This window comes from Sciurus carolinensis, unplaced genomic scaffold (assembly GCF_902686445.1).
Source record: "Sciurus carolinensis unplaced genomic scaffold, mSciCar1.2, whole genome shotgun sequence".
Classification (NCBI taxonomy): Eukaryota; Metazoa; Chordata; class Mammalia; order Rodentia; family Sciuridae; genus Sciurus; species Sciurus carolinensis.
In genome coordinates this window covers 3,054,536-3,073,792 of record NW_025920122.1, presented here as the reverse complement: position 1 = coordinate 3,073,792, position 19,257 = coordinate 3,054,536, and the positions used below count along the sequence as shown (strand labels likewise).

Genomic DNA, 19,257 nt, shown 5'->3' with positions numbered 1-19,257 from the left:
TTACAGCAGAGGGAGGTGTTTGACTATGTACAGGCAAGTTTGGGGCAGGGGACAGGGGGTGAGAGAAGTAGTGAGGTGATGGGAGAGAAGGGGCCCTGCAGAAAGAGGGAGGAACCTGGGGTTACTTCTCAGAAGGACGTGCAACAGGGAGGGCCAGGCTTCTATCCTTTCCAGATCTCAGAGCATTGCAGGCAGTAAGGGACCTGCGGAGGGCCATTGCTTCCAATTGCAACCTACCCCAACATCCCTGTGGGAGACACTCACAAGGTCATTTCTATACATGAGTCCTGCAGGATGGGGCTGACTGGCCCAGCACCAATTTATCCTGTATGAGGACACATGTTTGTTTCCCTCTGAGAACTTCATACACTCATCTCCGGCTCATGATCGCCATCATCCTGCAGGGACTGCTGTTCACACAGTGGACAGAAGTCAGCTCTGTCAGCTTTACTATTGGAACCAGGACACAGGCTCAGAAGGATGAGGATGTAAAGAATAACTAAATCATTCTTTGTTTCGGGTCATTCCTAAGCATGTATTGGTCAGGGAAATTGCTGGCTCTATTGAGTTGGACACTCAGGTAGCTTATCAAATAGAAGTTTATTAATCAGCACCTACAACAAGACCCCCTCACCCCAGTGTCTACCAGCCCTGCACATTATGTCATGAATACTTCCTAATTCTATGCTGTTCTTTGCTGACAGATCTGCTTTAAACCTCTTCAGTGAACATTCTTCCAGCCTGACATTCCTTCTCTGAACCATAACTAAGACCCTGTCCCAATGGAATTTTTTTAATACTAAGACTTAGTGTTGTATGACTGATAGGATTTGTGTGACCTTTGGGAGGTGGCAATTCAAGTCAATAAAAATATCCTGCTCAGATTCCAGTGGAATCAGAGGAGCATGGGGAGGCTCAGGGACCTGCCTGCCCAGGTTAGAAATATGAGGGTAGGGGCAGGAATGGAAATTTCCACTCCAGGAGGCAGGCCCTCTCCTGCCAGTGTGAGGAGAGGGATGGATGGTGGGAATCAGAGTGGAGGCAGCTTCCCATCTCAATTCCTTACCTGCCTGTGTCACTTTGAGCTTTACCATTGCTACCTCACAACTTATAGTAGTAGTCAGCATCATCTGTGGGCCTGGACATCTCTGATGGTAAGGGTGGACATGGTCCCTGATTTGGAACAGTAGAATCAGTCGGGGAATCCTGCAGTCTGGTTGTTATTATTTTAGATGACCAGTTCAGGGACCTGACCTGGTTTCTCTGGTACCAGTGCATTTTACATCTTCTAACTCTGTTTCCCCCACAGGTGACACTGGCCAACTCTCCTGGGGCCACCAACAGAGTATGGCTGAGTCAGGATGGACAAAGTTATGGATCCTACAAAGCAGAAAAGGAGCAGTGGGCTTCAAGATGAAGGATCCTTCTAGGATATACTTCCTACCTGGCATGGATAAGTTTTGGGATTCCATGTGCTGACAGGGTGCCCCCTCCCATTGATCCCAGTCCCAGTGGTCCATGGGATAGGGTGAAGAATGAAGCCTACAGCATCCAAAATACTACCCCTCTCTCTCAGTACCTGTAGTCCTTCAGGCTCACACAAGCCAGTGAGCACAGAGTGGGGACTTCAGGGACCTGCTGCTGTTAGAGGCAGGGCCAGACATGTAATGGAGCAGTGTTCTGCATTGGTGGGTGGGAGCCCTGGGGCAGCTCCTGTGAAGGGAGCAAGGCAGTCAAGGAGGAGGCAGGTCCAGACTTATGGTGGAGGCAGCTCTGAGGCTGATTATTGAGGCACAGGCTGGCCAGGCTTCTACCCAGGATTCATTTATCCCCTAGCTGCAGAGACATGAGAGTTATGCAGATAAGCCTTAGATCACAGTTGGTGATAAGGGAGGTTTGTGGGGTTCAGCCAGACTCCAACCCAGAGACACGGAGAGGAAATGTGTGGCCTGTGGGCCAATGTCAACCCACAAGTTGGTGACCCTCCCTCCCCTTCTAGTTACATAGTCTGGGTAACATCTCTGCCCACACTGTGTTTGGATTTGCTCCTTGGCTCATGTGGTCATGCAAAACTCAGAGTCACATCTGTCTGAATTTTCTGAACCCACTCTATAGGAGACAGAGGCTTAGATCTGAGTCCTGCACCAGATCATGACTCTAGGGCTACATGGTGGAAATAAACTTCTTTCCTGAACCAAGTGTCTGAAAATCTTAAAGATTCAGTGAGGTGCTGTAACTCTGTCCCTGGTGGGAGCACCTCAGGCCGATCTTGGGTGCTGTGCCTTCCATCTCCTGCATGTTTTGGGAAGGTTCCCCACTGTTCTTCTACACTGCCTGGTAGTTGCAGAATTTCAGCACAAATGGTGATCTTCGGGGAAGTGAAGATCCTGGGTCCCTGCCATATTAGCAGACACATTCTATTAGAGCTGGAAGTGAGAAATCAGGCGAGTAAAGAATCCATATGAAAGTATGAAGGAGGATGACGTGAGAAAGGACACCTATTCTTCCAGAAAATCCTCCTGCATGTTTGAATTCTCCTGAAACCCAGACTCCTTCTAGCCCCAGGGTCTCTGTCAGGTGGTCTCTGCCGCCCTCTTGTCTAAGCTTTACACCAGCTGCAGGAGGCTCAGAGGAGTCTGTCTAACATGAGAACGTACTGCTCAAGACCATACGACCTTGATACATGGCTTGCTGTCCCCACAGCAGAAATTTCTTTTTACTACATGGCCCTAAATCTGTGTCAAGGGGAGGAAACAAGGGCGAAGGTTACACTGGAAATATGAACACTTCAGTTTGGAGGAGAAGGATTCAGCCCCACCTGAGGTAGCACAGCACCTTTCTCAGGAGTGGTGGGTGATCATATAAGTGGTCCCAGGGCACACATCATTACACAGTTCATTCAGAGAGAGTGACTTCCCTATGAGAAGAGAAGTTTCCTAGAAGACTCTTACAGTAACTGTCTCCTGTCACTGAGTACATAAGGGTCATCTGTCTCCCTTCTTACCGTTCACTTTGGGGTGAGATATTGAAAGATGATCAGTGGTATGGGATGCTTTGGCCCTTAATACTTTCCTACAATTCAGGGCAGATTCTAGAAACACTTTCATCCACACAAGGTTTGGCTTCGGCAGGGAGTGCGGTGATGAATTACAGGAAAACATTTTCTTTGTCTTTTGTTTGGTTAAATGGTAAGGCAAATAGACAAGTCCCTCAGCTCACTGCACTGACCACAGGCAAGCAAAGGCCACTGTTCAGCAGGCAAGTGTGGTCAGGTTATCACTGGGTGAAGTGTTCAGGATCAGAAGTTCACAGGTTAGTTGCTAGTGGCAACTCAGCCTTTGGTCACAATTCTTCGGTAATGATGGACACACATGTCTTGCTTATGAACTTCAGTAGCCGCTGCAGCTCATTCACACATAGGTTCAAGAGGATAGTCAAGGATTGATGTAGCTGGTGCCAACATATAAGAGTATTGGTAGGGTGTGTAGATGAACCCAGGCTCTTGTCCTGGAGGGACTATTGCAGCAGTTGGGTGAGAATTTGACTCAACCGGGAATTGTGTTGGCTGCCTATTCTCTACTTCAAAGAATGCTGAATTCTCTCATTCCTCTCTGCAGGTCAAGACCTCAGGACAATCACTGAATTGTTTTTATAAATGTACCCATTTTGCTTCTAGTGGTTATACACATTCATGTGAATGTTTATTTCAGAAAACTGTTATCACTATTACTATCAATAACCCATTTCTCAATCTCTCTCTCTCTCTCTCTCTCTCTCTCTCTCTCGTGCACAATAATTACAGAGTATTTGGTTTCATTGTGTCACATTTGTACGTGCCCATAGTTTGATCAATTTCATTCCTGAGCATCTTCTACCTTTCCTTATTCCTTTCTGTACACTGCCGGCCTCCTTCATGTTTTCAGAAGATCCCTTCTCATTCCTTTTTATCCTAGCCTCCATATTTTAAAGAGAACTTAATGCCCCTTAACTTTCTTAGACAGGCTTATTTTGATTAACCTGTGCTCTCCATTCCCTCCATTTTCCTAAAAGTGACATATTTCCATTCTTTATGGCTGAATAAATTTCCTTTGTGCATACATACCACATTAGGGACCAATTTCCATAATAGCCTCCTGCCATCTTCACTGGACACAAAGTCACTGAGTAATGCAGAAGTCCTTCTACATGTATGTGCTTCATTCAATTGCTGAACACAAACCCCTCCAGGTCCTCCTGAGCATAGATTCATCTCTAAGGACAATGACCAGGGTGGAGTTGTGGACCCAGAAGATGGGTCCAACAGGTGAAGTAGTGTCCCATGGCCTGAGGTGGATCTATAGACCTCCCTTTCTGTCTCTGTGTTCCTGGGCCTGGAACCTGCACTGAACAGAATAGTGCTGCTCCAGATCAACCCTGAACTCAGGCTGATTTACACAACAGACAACCTCCTAAAGCAAATGTGTACAAAGGCCAGGGAGGAAACCAGCCCAGCCTGCTCCTTTAGAAGCAAAATCCGAGGCACCTTCACCATGTCCTGGAACCATCTCCACCTCAACCTCCTCACTCACTGCCCTAGGAACCCACATACAAACAGAACATGGCAACCTGGCCATAACTCTCAGGTCAGTGCAGTCCTCCCTGTGGTAGACAGGATGCTTGGGAACCTACAGGGTAGGGTAGGAGGGCTGTGGGGCTGTGCTCACTGTCTTATGTGGGCCTGAGGGGCGACAGGTGCCAGGAAGGGAGAGCAGGTTTGCTTAGGTGTTCAATGTCTCCACCCTCCTAACAGGTTCATGGAGTCCTTGACTGATTTTGATGGGAAGAATGCTTTGAGGGCTCAGGAAATCTCTGGAGCAGGCTTCTAGAAGGCAGCTTCATCATGAGTCCAAACTCTTCTTCTCTTTTATGCAACGTGACCTCCTACAGGCTGACTCAGCCATCATCTATTTTGAAAACGCTGAGACAGGATCACATGCTCAGAAAATAAACTGGGGATTAAATATCCATAATGGCACTAGTAAATGTTAGGCCAGTCCCCTGTGCTTGTCATCTGTAATCATAGCAAACATTACACACACAACTCTGACTGATTCCTTGTCCCATCTCCTGCATGTTTTGGGAAGGTTCCCCACTGTTCTTCTACACTGCCTGGTAGTTGCAGAATTTCAGCACAAATGGTGATCTTCGGGGAAGTGAAGATCCTGGGTCCCTGCCATATTAGCAGACACATTCTATTAGAGCTGGAAGTGAGAAATCAGGCGAGTAAAGAATCCATATGAAAGTATGAAGGAGGATGACGTGAGAAAGGACACCTATTCTTCCAGAAAATCCTCCTGCATGTTTGAATTCTCCTGAAACCCAGACTCCTTCTAGCCCCAGGGTCTCTGTCAGGTGGTCTCTGCCGCCCTCTTGTCTAAGCTTTACACCAGCTGCAGGAGGCTCAGAGGAGTCTGTCTAACATGAGAACGTACTGCTCAAGACCATACGACCTTGATACATGGCTTGCTGTCCCCACAGCAGAAATTTCTTTTTACTACATGGCCCTAAATCTGTGTCAAGGGGAGGAAACAAGGGCGAAGGTTACACTGGAAATATGAACACTTCAGTTTGGAGGAGAAGGATTCAGCCCCACCTGAGGTAGCACAGCACCTTTCTCAGGAGTGGTGGGTGATCATATAAGTGGTCCCAGGGCACACAGGACTCAAGGACTTCCTGGTGCCAGTGGCAGGTGTGGAGTCAATGTGGAACTGTGGTGGCTACAGGACCACAGGCATAGACAGGAGGCATCTTCCACCAAAGATTATTCAGGTTCACTGTGGTCTGGACCACAGTGTTCCATCTTGGTTCCAACATGGGAGTCAGCATGGATAGGACACTGCTTCTTCTCTCAGTAGTTTCCATCTCCTGGGTGAGTCTGGGTTAGACACACCTGCTGGACAGTCTCAGCATACTATCCTACAAGCTTCTACCTGTACATTATCCTCTCTATTGAGAATCCAGGCTTTTCATCAGGTCCCAGGTGTCCAGGATTAGCCATGGAATATGGTGAAGATACATGGGCTGGCACACAGTCTTCTTGAGTACTTCTCAGTGAGTGTTTGCACTTGTGAATGAAAGAACATACTGTTTTCACAACATTCCCCACTTGAACCTGGATATGATAGTTGGATCTGCAACAGAGTCTCAGGAGACCAGAGGAGAGGAAAGTTAAGATGGTAATGATGGTGAAACAGAAACAGAATGTTCCAGATCCCATATAAGAAATTAGTGAATATTGGAAAATATTACCCCTCATACCTCAGATGTATTTTTGCACGGAAGAATTATCCTGCATCTGTTCATATCTCTAATTTCTATGCATGTGTTCTTACACTAGAGAAGAATTCCAAGCCTATTAGGGAAATAATTGAGGGAAATAAATGAAACAAGGGGAAATGCAGATAATTAATACAGTGATTAGAAGAGATTCACAGGATGGGTGGGTTATAATGTGGCACCCTCTCTGCACAGGTGCCTCTGGAAATGCTATCAGGTCTGGAGGAGAAACAGTTAAGAGCATTGTGTGGCACAGCTGTTTCAGTGCCCTGTGGATGGACTCTGGGTGTGTGAGGATGTAAGAGGAGAGTGGGAAACTCAGGGACCAGGACTGAAAGCTTTTTCCAGAACAAGATAATACTTTTTCCTACATGAAGATGTTTGATGGCAGGAGAGATGTGTATTCAGGGCAGGTAATGTAGAATTTCCAAGTAGTAGTGGGGTTCATGGGTAGAGGCCTAGCTCATATAGGAACTTCCAGGTTGGTGTGCTGGGCAGGACAGGTGGAATGATGTATTCAGATCAGAGCCCTGGGCCTTCCCATTTACCTGGGAATGAATAACCAGGAGGTGGTTATTGGTCCTCCCTCTCTACCTTGTTCACACATTGCAGCCAGGTGGGGACTTTGTAGCCTGTGCCTCCTGTCCTGAGAAAGCTGTCAAAATCTTCTAGTGTTTAGTGAGTGACCCACACTGTTTCCATGAAGTCCCCAAGATAGTTGAACTGGGAGCACAGAATTTGGGAAGTGCACTTTCAAAGGATGGGACTGAGAGAGGAAGTGACTATTCCAGTGCCAATCAGGAAGGAAGTGAGAAGAGCAGACTCAAGGAGGTCATAGACCTGCATTCTTTACCTACTCTAGTTTCACTGGATCAGCCTGGGCTGGGGGGCAATATGGGGTAAAATCCTCATCCAAAATAGTGGCTTCTGGTGTGGAGGGCACCTTTCTGTGGTTCCTTCAGCTCCCTGTGGGAGAGTGGTGTGGCTGTACCTTACCTGCTGTTGGACAGGCTTCTGGAAGTCTGACCAAAACCATTTGGGGCTGTACAGAATCCCCAAAAACAAAATATCCAGAGTAGAAGACTCTAGAATCATCATTTTATGCAAATTTACCCCAGATGATTCCTCGAACTGTAACATAACGTCTTATGCATTGGTGCCATTATCAGGAGACAGCTCACGGTGCATTAGTATAAAAAGTTAACTGAGGGGGGCTGGGGTTGTGACTCAGTGTTAGAGCACTCACCTAGCATGCATGAGACCCTGGGTTCCATTTTAGCACCACATAAAAACTAAATAAAGTATTGTGTTCACCTCTGACTAATATATATATATATATATATATATATATATATATATATATATATATTTGATACAGGTATCCCACTTCTCAGTCTATAGACAAAGGACTTAAAATCAGCATACTACAGTGATGTAGCCACATCAGTGTTTATAGCAGCTCAAGTCACAATAGCTAAACTATGGAACCAACCTAGGTGTCCTTCAACAGATGAAGGTATTAAGAAAATGTGATATGTATACATAGTGGAATATTACTCAGCCTTAATGAAGAATGAAATTATGGCATTTACTGGTAAATAGATGGAGCTGGAGAATATCATGCTAAGTGAAATAAACCAATTCCAAAAAAACAAAGGCTGAATATTTTCTCTAATATGCAAATGTTAATTCACAATGAGGGTACAGTTAGGGAAGAATAGAGTTACTTTGGATTGGGCAGAGGGGAGTGAATGAAGGGGAAGGGATATAGAGGTAGGAAGGAAAGTAGAATGAATTGAACATTATTACCCTATGTGCATGTGTGACTACATGACTAATGTGATTCTACATCATGTACAACCAGAAAAATGAGAAGTTATACTCCACTTATATATGTGTTAAAGTGCATTCTACTGTGATAGATAACTATTTAGGACAAATAAAAAAGTAAAGTATACATTCAAAACTATAGTAATCATTGTCAATAGTAGTTTGTGCTATAATTGATATGTATTTTGATTTTTCCTCTATTGTCTACCACTTACAGAAATTAGAAATCAGCTTCTATTCAAGTCAGGAGGGTATACATAGAGGCTACAGTTTTGTTTTTTAATAAATTCTACACATTATATGTGTATGCATTATATATGTATATATATATATCCAGATCAGACTTCAGAATCATCATTTTATATGAATATGTGTATATATATACATATACACATACACACACACATATATATATATATATATATGGAGATTAATATATATATATTCTACATACCCTAAAGGTAAACTTTCTAAAACTGTATATCCCAGGTTCTGTGAATATTCCACCTGAGGATATAATATTATTAGTGTTTTGGGAGATATTTTCTTCTGGAGGACAAATCTCAGCAAGACCTTGCAAATTAAACAAGCATACACATGTACTAGTTTTTTTTAATCTCCTTCATGGATCTGTCTTTGCATAAAAGAGACTTTGCTCCCACGTGCTTGGTGAACAAACTGCCTGTTGTGACACATCTGTAGGAGATAACTGATCCTTGCAATGAGAACCAAGAATCTGTTTTTGTGCTGTACAGAGTTTAATTTTGGTCAGACATGGGAGGCTCATGAGCATGTCTCGCTGGGAATGGGGATGAGGTGGTTTTGGTCTTCACTCACAACAGAGAGACATTTGTGCACTTCCTGAGCACATACGCTGTTGGAAGATCTTGATCTCAGGCACCCAGAGCAGATCTTGGCACATCAGAACATCTCATCCTGGGTCTTTATCTCACTGGGCTCACAATGCTTCATGATCCTTGAAGATAAAGTCTACAGGGATAAAAGTCAGAGAATGGGTTCCTTTCTAGTTATAATTTATATTGAAATCAGTGGAAGATAGTGTGAGTTTCTAATGAAGGAAATGGTTGTCTGGGGACATTTTTCATCCAGGAACTTGTGAACTAGTCTCTATAGTACTGAATGGATATGACAAGATTTTAATTTAAAATCCAGCTAAATCTTTGGGAAAATCATGTTTCTAGTGGATTCTACAGTATTCTTGGGTGAAATGACATTCCAACTGAGTGAAAAAATGACCAAATTTATGGTGATTGCTGAGTAAGGGTGAAAGTGAAAGATTGGCCTGGGTGGGGAGTTTTCTGTCCCATGTGACCATCTGTGTCACTGTGAGCTTCCCATGCCATGTGCTGTGGGCACCAAAAATGTCAGACTTGCCCCTGACCTGGGATCCACTGGTGGTCAGGGTGGTTGTGTTTCCTCAATCAGGGACAAGGAATCAGTCAGAGTTGTGTGTGTAATGTTTGCTATGATTACAGATGACAAGCACAGGGGACTGGCCTAACATTTACTAGTGCCATTATGGATATTTAATCCCCAGTTTATTTTCTGAGCATGTGATCCTGTCTCAGCGTTTTCAAAATAGATGATGGCTGAGTCAGCCTGTAGGAGGTCACGTTGCATAAAAGAGAAGAAGAGTTTGGACTCATGATGAAGCTGCCTTCTAGCAGCCTGCTCCAGAGATTTCCTGAGCCCTCAAAGCATTCTTCCCATCAAAATCAGTCAAGGGCTCCATGAACCTGTTAGGAGGGTGGAGACATTGAACACCTAAGCAAACCTGCTCTCCCTTCCTGGCACCTGTCGCCCCTCAGGCCCACATAAGACAGTGAGCACAGCCCCACAGCCCTCCTACCCTACCCTGTAGGTTCCCAAGCATCCTGTCTACCACAGGGAGGACTGCACTGACCTGAGAGTTATGGCCAGGTTGCCATGTTCTGTTTGTATGTGGGTTCCTAGGGCAGTGAGTGAGGAGGTTGAGGTGGAGATGGTTCCAGGACATGGTGAAGGTGCCTCGGATTTTGCTTCTAAAGGAGCAGGCTGGGCTGGTTTCCTCCCTGGCCTTTGTACACATTTGCTTTAGGAGGTTGTCTGTTGTGTAAATCAGCCTGAGTTCAGGGTTGATCTGGAGCAGCACTATTCTGTTCAGTGCAGGTTCCAGGCCCAGGAACACAGAGACAGGAAGGGAGGTCTATAGATCCACCTCAGGCCATGGGACACTACTTCACCTGTTGGACCCATCTTCTGGGTCCACAACTCCACCCTGGTCATTGTCCTTAGAGATGAATCTATGCTCAGGAGGACCTGGAGGGGTTTGTGTTCAGCAATTGAATGAAGCACATACATGTGGAAGGACTTCTGCATTACTCAGTGACTTTGTGTCCAGTGAAGATGGCAGGAGGCTATTATGGAAATTGGTCCCTAATGTGGTATGTATGCACAAAGGAAATTTATTCAGCCATAAAGAATGGAAATATGTCACTTTTAGGAAAAATGGAGGGAATGGAGAGCACAGGTTATTCAAAATAAGCCTGTCTAAGAAAGTTAAGGGGCATTAAGTTCTCTTTAAAATATGGAGGCTAGGATAAAAAGGAATGAGAAGGGATCTTCTGAAAACATGAAGGAGGCCGGCAGTGTACAGAAAGGAATAAGGAAAGGTAGAAGATGCTCAGGAATGAAATTGATCAAACTATGGGCACGTACAAATGTGACACAATGAAACCAAATACTCTGTAATTATTGTGCACGAGAGAGAGAGAGAGAGAGAGAGAGAGAGAGAGAGATTGAGAAATGGGTTATTGATAGTAATAGTGATAACAGTTTTCTGAAATAAACATTCACATGAATGTGTATAACCACTAGAAGCAAAATGGGTACATTTATAAAAACAATTCAGTGATTGTCCTGAGGTCTTGACCTGCAGAGAGGAATGAGAGAATTCAGCATTCTTTGAAGTAGAGAATAGGCAGCCAACACAATTCCCGGTTGAGTCAAATTCTCACCCAACTGCTGCAATAGTCCCTCCAGGACAAGAGCCTGGGTTCATCTACACACCCTACCAATACTCTTATATGTTGGCACCAGCTACATCAATCCTTGACTATCCTCTTGAACCTATGTGTGAATGAGCTGCAGCGGCTACTGAAGTTCATAAGCAAGACATGTGTGTCCATCATTACCGAAGAATTGTGACCAAAGGCTGAGTTGCCACTAGCAACTAACCTGTGAACTTCTGATCCTGAACACTTCACCCAGTGATAACCTGACCACACTTGCCTGCTGAACAGTGGCCTTTGCTTGCCTGTGGTCAGTGCAGTGAGCTGAGGGACTTGTCTATTTGCCTTACCATTTAACCAAACAAAAGACAAAGAAAATGTTTTCCTGTAATTCATCACCGCACTCCCTGCCGAAGCCAAACCTTGTGTGGATGAAAGTGTTTCTAGAATCTGCCCTGAATTGTAGGAAAGTATTAAGGGCCAAAGCATCCCATACCACTGATCATCTTTCAATATCTCACCCCAAAGTGAACGGTAAGAAGGGAGACAGATGACCCTTATGTACTCAGTGACAGGAGACAGTTACTGTAAGAGTCTTCTAGGAAACTTCTCTTCTCATAGGGAAGTCACTCTCTCTGAATGAACTGTGTAATGATGTGTGCCCTGGGACCACTTATATGATCACCCACCACTCCTGAGAAAGGTGCTGTGCTACCTCAGGTGGGGCTGAATCCTTCTCCTCCAAACTGAAGTGTTCATATTTCCAGTGTAACCTTCGCCCTTGTTTCCTCCCCTTGACACAGATTTAGGGCCATGTAGTAAAAAGAAATTTCTGCTGTGGGGACAGCAAGCCATGTATCAAGGTCGTATGGTCTTGAGCAGTACGTTCTCATGTTAGACAGACTCCTCTGAGCCTCCTGCAGCTGGTGTAAAGCTTAGACAAGAGGGCGGCAGAGACCACCTGACAGAGACCCTGGGGCTAGAAGGAGTCTGGGTTTCAGGAGAATTCAAACATGCAGGAGGATTTTCTGGAAGAATAGGTGTCCTTTCTCACGTCATCCTCCTTCATACTTTCATATGGATTCTTTACTCGCCTGATTTCTCACTTCCAGCTCTAATAGAATGTGTCTGCTAATATGGCAGGGACCCAGGATCTTCACTTCCCCGAAGATCACCATTTGTGCTGAAATTCTGCAACTACCAGGCAGTGTAGAAGAACAGTGGGGAACCTTCCCAAAACATGCAGGAGATGGAAGGCACAGCACCCAAGATCGGCCTGAGGTGCTCCCACCAGGGACAGAGTTACAGCACCTCACTGAATCTTTAAGATTTTCAGACACTTGGTTCAGGAAAGAAGTTTATTTCCACCATGTAGCCCTAGAGTCATGATCTGGTGCAGGACTCAGATCTAAGCCTCTGTCTCCTATAGAGTGGGTTCAGAAAATTCAGACAGATGTGACTCTGAGTTTTGCATGACCACATGAGCCAAGGAGCAAAATCCAAACACAGTGTGGGCAGAGATGTTACCCAGACTATGTAACTAGAAGGGGAGGGAGGGTCACCAACTTGTGGGTTGACATTGGCCCACAGGCCACACATTTCCTCTCCGTGTCTCTGGGTTGGAGTCTGGCTGAACCCCACAAACCTCCCTTATCACCAACTGTGATCTAAGGCTTATCTGCATAACTCTCATGTCTCTGCAGCTAGGGGATAAATGAATCCTGGGTAGAAGCCTGGCCAGCCTGTGCCTCAATAATCAGCCTCAGAGCTGCCTCCACCATAAGTCTGGACCTGCCTCCTCCTTGACTGCCTTGCTCCCTTCACAGGAGCTGCCCCAGGGCTCCCACCCACCAATGCAGAACACTGCTCCGTTACATGTCTGGCCCTGCCTCTAACAGCAGCAGGTCCCTGAAGTCCCCACTCTGTGCTCACTGGCTTGTGTGAGCCTGAAGGACTACAGGTACTGAGAGAGAGGGGTAGTATTTTGGATGCTGTAGGCTTCATTCTCCACCCTATCCCATGGACCACTGGGACTGGGATCAATGGGAGGGGGCACCCTGTCAGCACATGGAATCCCAAAACTTATCCATGCCAGGTAGGAAGTATATCCTAGAAGGATCCTTCATCTTGAAGCCCACTGCTCCTTTTCTGCTTTGTAGGATCCATAACTTTGTCCATCCTGACTCAGCCATACTCTGTTGGTGGCCCCAGGAGAGTTGGCCAGTGTCACCTGTGGGGGAAACAGAGTTAGAAGATGTAAAATGCACTGGTACCAGAGAAACCAGGTCAGGTCCCTGAACTGGTCATCTAAAATAATAACAACCAGACTGCAGGATTCCCCGACTGATTCTACTGTTCCAAATCAGGGACCATGTCCACCCTTACCATCAGAGATGTCCAGGCCCACAGATGATGCTGACTACTACTATAAGTTGTGAGGTAGCAATGGTAAAGCTCAAAGTGACACAGGCAGGTAAGGAATTGAGATGGGAAGCTGCCTCCACTCTGATTCCCACCATCCATCCCTCTCCTCACACTGGCAGGAGAGGGCCTGCCTCCTGGAGTGGAAATTTCCATTCCTGCCCCTACCCTCATATTTCTAACCTGGGCAGGCAGGTCCCTGAGCCTCCCCATGCTCCTCTGATTCCACTGGAATCTGAGCAGGATATTTTTATTGACTTGAATTGCCACCTCCCAAAGGTCACACAAATCCTATCAGTCATACAACACTAAGTCTTAGTATTAAAAAAATTCCATTGGGACAGGGTCTTAGTTATGGTTCAGAGAAGGAATGTCAGGCTGAAGAATGTTCACTGAAGAGGTTTAAAGCAGATCTGTCAGCAAAAGAACAGCATAGAATTAGGAAGGATTCATGACATAATATGCAGGGCTGGTAGACACTGGGGTGAGGGGGTCTTGTTGTAGGTGCTGATTAATAAACTTCTATTTGATAAACTGAGTGTCTGACTCAATAGAGCCAGCAATTTCCCTGACCAATACATGCTTAGGAATGACCCGAAACAAAGAATGATTTAGTTATTCTTTATATCCTCATCCTTCTGAGCCTGTGTCCTGGTTCCAATAGTAACGCTGACAGAGCTGAAGTCTGTCCACTGTGTGAACAGCAGTCCCTGCAGGATGATGGTGATCATGAGTCAGAGATGAGTGTATGAAGTTCTCAGAGGGAAACAAACATGTCTCCACATACAGGATAAATAAGTGCTGGGCCAGCCAGCCCCATCCTGCAGGACTCATGTATAGAAATGACCTTGTGAGTGTCTCCCACAGGGATGTTGGGGTAGGTTGCAATTGGAAGCAATGGCCCTCCGCAGGTCCCTTACTGCCTGCAATGCTCTGAGATCTGGAAAGGATAGAAGCCTGGCCCTCCCTGTTGCACGTCCTTCTGAGAAGTAACCCCAGGTTCCTCCCTCTTTCTGCAGGGCCCCTTCTCTCCCATCACCTCACTACTTCTCTCACCCCCTGTCCCCTGCCCCAAACTTGCCTGTACATAGTCAAACACCTCCCTCTGCTGTAAGGCAGGCCCTGTAGTGGAGGCCAGGCCCAGAGACATGGTCAGAATCTTCTGTCCCTATTCATCACCAGATCATTCACTACAGAACCAGGCTGGTCCCTGTGTCATTTGTTCAGAGGAATTTCTGGTGGGCCAGGAATACCAGCTTGAAAATTGGCTCACAGTCACAAAGGTTGTTGGTATTGTGACCTGTAAACTGCCAAAGCCCCACCTGGTTCCATCTCCCTGTCCAACTCTAGTGTCCTGCCTTGGAAACCTGGTTCCAATAGCTTCAGGTCCATTCTCTCCCACTTGCTCTGTGTCTAACCTCTGTGCTCCATATCTTCCGGCTCTGCCCACTGGCAGCTGTATCACCTGCCTCCAGGCCACCTGGTGTCCGTGAGCATCTCAGGAGTCACAGAGCTTGGCCCACACTTGGGAAATTCCAAGTAGCAAAGAATCATTCTATGTCTGTCAGGGACAGAGAACTCCTGGTCATTGCTGTGTGATAGTCCTTGAATGTCCCTCACACCAGGTAGGGGCAAGAGTGAAAGAAAGATAAAGGTCAAATTGTCACCTAGATTCGAGTCCTTAGGGACTTTACCAGGAATAGGTGACTTCACATTCAGATTATGTTTTGCAGAGAGTTTCCCAAGCTGGGTTTCCCTGGACTAAAATGGAGATGATTGGCCAGACAGGCCTGGTATTGATCATGGTCCACTGACTCATTTGATCAACAAATATTCATGGACAATGTAATCTGTGCTAGAGTTCAAACCAGTTGACTCTAGATACAATGTTGAGCAGTATAGATGGTCCCTTCCCTGTTAGAGGTATAATATTGTCAAACTAGAATTTAAGGTCTCTGCAATTGTGTGTCAGACATGTAGTATTCACATGCATTTTTCTAGAGAGCAGTTCCAGCATCTTCAACAAATTTTCAAAGACTCCAGAGCACCAGGAATTCAACACCCACGGATCTTGAGGTCCTACCTTATCAGAAGAGGCTTGGACAAACTCTTTGCCTTTCCTAGACTTAGCTTCTTCACTTACTTCTCTCTCCGGGAGTCTAGGAATGTGTAAGACACAGTCAAAAATAAAAGTTGTTCTTGATATTAATTTTAATCCTGCACTAGACCTGAGGCTTTAAGCAGTAAGAAAAGGGACTCCTTGCAAGGAGTGAAGAACAGAGGCGACAGGGTGTCCCCAAATGCTAACACTCTTCTTCCCCCTATCTTAATCATGATATACTCTGCACCCTCCTGCATTTTCCAAAGCTGATGTATTAGTCAGCATTTCATTGTTATGACAAATACCTGAGATGATGTGGTTATGATAAAAGGTTTATTTTAGCTCACAGTTTGGGAGGTTTCATTTTATGATCAGATGGCTCATTGCTTTAGATCCCATGGCAAGGCAGTATATCACGGTGGGAGCCAGCGTTGGAGGAAGGAGCTCACTTCGTGGTAGCCAGAGGAACAGGAGTCTCAATATCTCCTTATAAAATAGGACCACAATGGCCTAAGTTTCTTTCACTAGGCCCTAGTACCTAAAAGTCCATCTTCAAAGAGCACTGTGACTGGGCACCAGACTTTCAACACATGATGGACCTTTGGGGCACAAATGTGCCCATGACAGCTAACTTCTAGAAATCATCTTCAAAAGTTTGTAAATTGGGGATTGGGACAAATAGTGGAATATGGAAGGTCGCTTTCCTGGTCACTCCGTGTCATAAAACTATGATCTCATTTACCTATCTCCTTAAAAGGTGAGAGAGGGGATCTTTTCTGAGAACATTGAAAACAGATTGGGGAATCACATTGTTGGATAGAACAAATTAACAGAGATTCCCAAAGATGCTACTCCTGGCAACTCTCCTGTGCTAGAATTGTGAAGCAGTACTTCAGTTAGAGAACCCCAGTTTTGGGGGCTCCTAGGGGTGTGTAGATATGGAGTGAGATCAGAGTTCAAAGTCACTGCACAAAGAAGCTGCAACAATATAGTGCAGAGGGGAAAGGGAGGAGAACATATCTCCTGTCTCTCCTGGCTATGAGGGAAATAGGAGGAAGGAATCACTTTACAGCTCCATCACAGAGGAAGGGTAATTGTGGGGCCTGAGTTTCCAACAGCTGGACCTGGACAGAAGAACATGTTTGGCAAACCCACAACACACACCACAGTGTGGAACTAAGAGACCAGAAGAAAATCAAAAAAGTGGAGTGAGGTTTTTGTAGGGGGAAAGTGGCAGAAAAACACACTTGACTACTTTTGCCACAGAACAACCTCTTATAAAATTGACTTCCTGAAAGTACAGCTATAAAGAGGAGCCTGGTGGAGAACACAAAAATGTGAGGAGGAATTCATAGTTTGGAGTCTGAACCCTAGAGTTGTAAAAATACATAGTTGATGCGTGTTTCAGGGGAACAAGTAATCACCACTCCCCTGTATGAGTGAAATCCAGGGATTTTTTTATTGGGGGACAGTCTTCCAGCAAGGCCCAGCAACTGCTCAGCCAGGGAGCTGCACCAGTTATAAAACTTTGGACCAATCCGTGGAAGTGTAGGTAAACTTAACCTGAACACTGCCCCAAAGGGCAGGGCCTGTGGAAACTCCTGTCACTTCAGAAACCACAACTAGCAAAACCGAGAAGAATATTCTGACCTCCAATGGGAACAATTCCCTAAATATTAAGACAGATCCTTTTTTTTATTTTTTAATTTATACTTTATTACTTATTAGTTTTTTCTATTCAGTCTTCTTTTGTGACCTGCTTAGCTTCTGGACATTTATACTTATTTAGACCTGTATTTAGTTCTTTTAATTTTTAGTTTGGGTTTTTTTTTTCTTTGTGTCTCATTCCTAACATTTTTGTAAGGCTGTTCTTCCTCATAGATCAATATTTTGAGAACTAAGATGTTTAGGGTTGGGGAGAGTGTATTATACTGGAAAATTGGAGACATGGGGCAGGATCACCTGCCAATGCAGAGTACTGAGACTGAGCCCTGCTCTGGCTCCTTCCCAGGTGCAAAATATCCACCATGCAGGGTCCACTGCTGAGCTGTCTAACCTCATGACTGGTCAATCACACAGCTCTGGCCTCATGTTCAAGTGATGACTGATGTTATTTTGTAGCTACAATTACCTGGGTTTCTACTGTGAGCTGTTTTTCAAAAGGTGTGTAATTCTGTAGAGTAGGTGACACTACTGTCCCCAAACTCCCATGATCTACACTGGGATTTGCTAGGTGTCTTGACCTAAACACCAGCTTCTGATTCCTATCACCAACTCTTCTATTAGCATACCACTGTGACATTTAGTCACACTCTCTCACCTCGGAATACATACCCATTTGACAATTTTCACTGTCACATATATATGCTGGCCACCACAGAGATGGACGTTGGCTCCACAGAGGCCACTGGCCATTGCTCACCCTCACTCATTCCTTCTCTCTGGCACGGGCCCCAAGTTGGCGGGCTCAGTGAGCTGCAGAGCCTGGAATGAGGTCAATGTGATCTGGGAAATGGTAATACCAGATTACATGATGATAGAGATGATGAAATACAAAAAAGATCTTGAGCAACCTGTCCAAATTCTGCAGGATCTCCAACTGCCTTCAGAGACTGCTGGAAGAACAAATTAGCACAGGGAAGATCGTTGGACCCAGAGGACTTATCGTTAAACAGCCTTAAGCAGAAACTGGATTTATAATAATGGTGCCACTCAGGGGCTCAATGACACATAAAAAGGAGGAGGAGCAAAATACAGGAAACCCAGTTTGAAGCATCTGAATGAATATTTCCATGTGGGAATCACTGTGGAAGATGCTCAGAGCAGAGCAGAGAAAAAACTGAAGAGAGCAGATGAAGAAGTAAATAAACTACTGGTACCAGCATCCAGAGGATAAAACAACCAGAAGATGATGCAGCTGATAGAGATGGGAATTCCAAATGACACTTAGAGAGATGCCAACATTACATCACCATCCCTTGACTTTTCTCTTTCAGCAACAGAACAGGCAGCTTCTAGGATCATAAATAGGCATAGGCATGTCCTCCCCACAGCTGGCCATACAATTATGCCTTTGATCAGACAAATAAAGACGACTGATATGCTAACTGGAGTTCCTCAACCAACTGCTGCAATAGTCCCTCCAGGACCTGAACCTGGGTTCATCTACACACCCTACCAACACCCTTACAGTTGGCACCAGCTACATGAATCCTTGACTACCCTCTTGAACCCAGAGGTGTATGAGTTGCAGTGGCTACTGAAGTTCAGAGGCAAGACATGTGTGTCCATCATTACCAAAGGATTGTGACCAAAGGCTGAGCCGCCACTGGCTACTAACCTGTGAACTTCTGATCCTGAACACTTCACCCAGTGATGACCAGACCACACTTGCCTGCTGAACAGTGGCCTTTGCTTGCCTGTGGTCAGTGCAGTGAGCTGAGGGACTTGTCTATTTGCCTTACCATCTAACCAAACATAAGACAAAAAAATGTTTTCCTGTAATTCACCTCCCCACCCCCCAAGCCCCACCCTGTGTGGATGAAAGTGTTTCTAGAAATTGTCCTGAATATTAGGAAA

General features: G+C 45.3%; 1 pseudogene; it reads left to right on the top strand.

Annotated features, from left to right (window-relative positions):
* The first annotated feature begins 383 nt into the window (after nucleotides 1-383).
* Nucleotides 384-18,924, top strand: LOC124973810 (protein quaking-like; annotated as a pseudogene).
* The last annotated feature ends 333 nt before the right edge of the window (nucleotides 18,925-19,257 follow it).